A 2,479-nucleotide genomic window follows, 5' to 3' on the forward strand; every position below is an offset into this window, starting at 1 on the left:
TGAAGAAGGAAAATTACCAGATGAGTGGAAAACAGCTGTAATAATTCCAATATGCAAGCCAGGGAAAGATCCGGAAGAGGCAGGAAATTATAGGCCGATAGCATTGACCTCAAATTTGGGCAAAGTAATGGAAAAAATTATTAATGAAAGATTAATATATTATTTAGAGACAAAAGAAATTATAAAAAACTACCAAAGTGGTTTTCGCAAAGCAAGAAGCACAAATGACCCAGCAGTGCAGCTGAAGAGGAAATTAGAAAGGGACAAATAAATAAAGAAAGTATAATTGCGGTATTTTTTGACATAGAGAAAGCGTATGTTATGTTGTGGAAACAGGGGTTGCTGATGAAACTGAATAAGATTGGAATTATAGGAAGAATGTACAGATTGATAAAAGACTTTTTAACAAGTACAACATTATTAGTAAAAATAGAGAATGAATATAGCAGAGAATACGAAGTGGAAAATGGGACCCCACAAGTCCAGTACTATTTTCTATCATGATAAATGAAGTTTTTAGTGAAGTGGAAGGGTTAGTGGAGGTGGCATTGTTTGCTGATGATGGAGTGATGTGGAAGAGAGGTAGAAATACAAAACATATAGAAAAGAAGATTCAAAAAGCGGTAAATAATGTTCAAGACTGGGGGACGGCTTGGGGTTTAAGATTCTCTTTTGGAAAGACAAAAGTCATAAATTTTACGAAGAGGAAAGTACGAAACAAGCTCCAAATAAAACTCTATGGAGAAAACATAGAAGAGGTACAAGTATTTAAATATTTAAGAATATGGTTTGATAAAAATATTAACTGGTCAACCCACATCAGCAAAATAGTGGAGAAAAGTAAAAAGGTGTTAAATATAATGAGGGCTTTGAGGGGTAAAGATTGGGGGGCTGATAGGTTGACATTGAAAACAATATATATCACTTTAATTCGATCTGTTATCGACTACGGATGCATTATTTATCAATCTGCTTCAAAAACTCTACTTGAGGAAATAGACCGGATCCGGTCGCAGGCTTTAAGATTATGTTGTGGAGCTACTAAATCTACTCCAGTGGCAGCATTACAAGTAGAAATGAATGAAAAACCTTTGGACATGAGGAGAGATCAACTCTCAGCAGTTTATTGGGCAAACTTAAAAGGATCCAAGCAAGGACATCCAACCCGTCAAGTGCTACTAAACTGCCAAAAAAAAAGGGAAGAAAAAAATTAATAGTTTGGAGTGGATAATAGGAGATATATGTAAAAAAACACAAATTGACAATATTAAAGTTAGCCCTACAGTACCAATTCCTGCAATACCACCGTGGATGTATGAAAACCCAAAGGTAAACATGCAATTACTGAAGAATAGACATTTAAATAGTTACCAAATAGAACAATGGATTGAGGAAATGTTTTTTGATAATATTATGATACACACATATGCATCAAAAACTATAAATAGTAAAGTAGGAGCTGCTGCAGTTATCCCACAGAGAAATATAGTGTTAAATAAAAGAATTAGTGATAAACTATCTGTTTTTACGGGGGATAGAGGAAAACAAAGCAAGGAAAGTAGTCGTGTGCTCGGACTCCAGCAGTGCATTGACGAGCATAAAAAACATAACATCAGAAACAAGACAAGATATAGTTTATGAAATAGGTCAGGCAATCTACAGGATAAATAAAGTGGGAGCTGTGGTAACATTTCTCTGCGTTCCTGCTCATGTAGGAGTTGAGGGAAATGAGTTAGCTGATAGGTACGCAAAACAAGCAACCACTAAAACAGAAGTAAACATGGAGATTAAGCACAGTAAAGAAGAAGTGAAGAGCATAATTAAGATAGAACACAATAAAAAGTGGCAGGATAATTGGAATAAGGAAACAAAAGGTAGAGAGTTTTACAAAGTCCAGAGGAAAGTAGGTGTAATGAGAGGAGGGGGTAGAAATAGGAAAGAAGAAGACATTATTACTAGAATGAGATTAGGACATACATATCTAAATAGTTCACTAAAATTGATAGGCAAACATACTACAGGGCTGTGTGATTTTTGCCACCAGATAGAAAATGTTGACCATGTAGGAAATATAATAGAGAAAGAGAAATACTGGAAAATAAGTTAGCAAAAGAAAATATTAGGTTAGAAGTGGGAGGTATATTAGGATTGCATTCAGAAAACATAGGGTATAAAGCGATATACACATATTTAAAAAACACTGGCTAAATTGGCCCTAGTGTGTGAATGTGAGTGTGAATGTTGTCTGTCTATCTGTGTTGGCCCTGCGATGAGGTGGCGACTTGTCCAGGGTGTACCCTGCCTTCCGCCCGATTGTAGCTGAGATAGGCGCCAGCGCCCCCCGCGACCCCAAAAGGGAATAAGCGGTAGAAATGGATGGATGGATGGGTTAAGTAAAAGAATATAGAGTAGGGATCCACCTCGGTCTACACTCCATTACAGTAAGTGGCGGTAATGCGCACCAGAAGGTTGCTTGCCA

This window comes from Nerophis ophidion, linkage group LG14 (genome assembly GCF_033978795.1).
Source record: "Nerophis ophidion isolate RoL-2023_Sa linkage group LG14, RoL_Noph_v1.0, whole genome shotgun sequence".
NCBI classification, from domain to species: domain Eukaryota; kingdom Metazoa; phylum Chordata; class Actinopteri; order Syngnathiformes; family Syngnathidae; genus Nerophis; species Nerophis ophidion.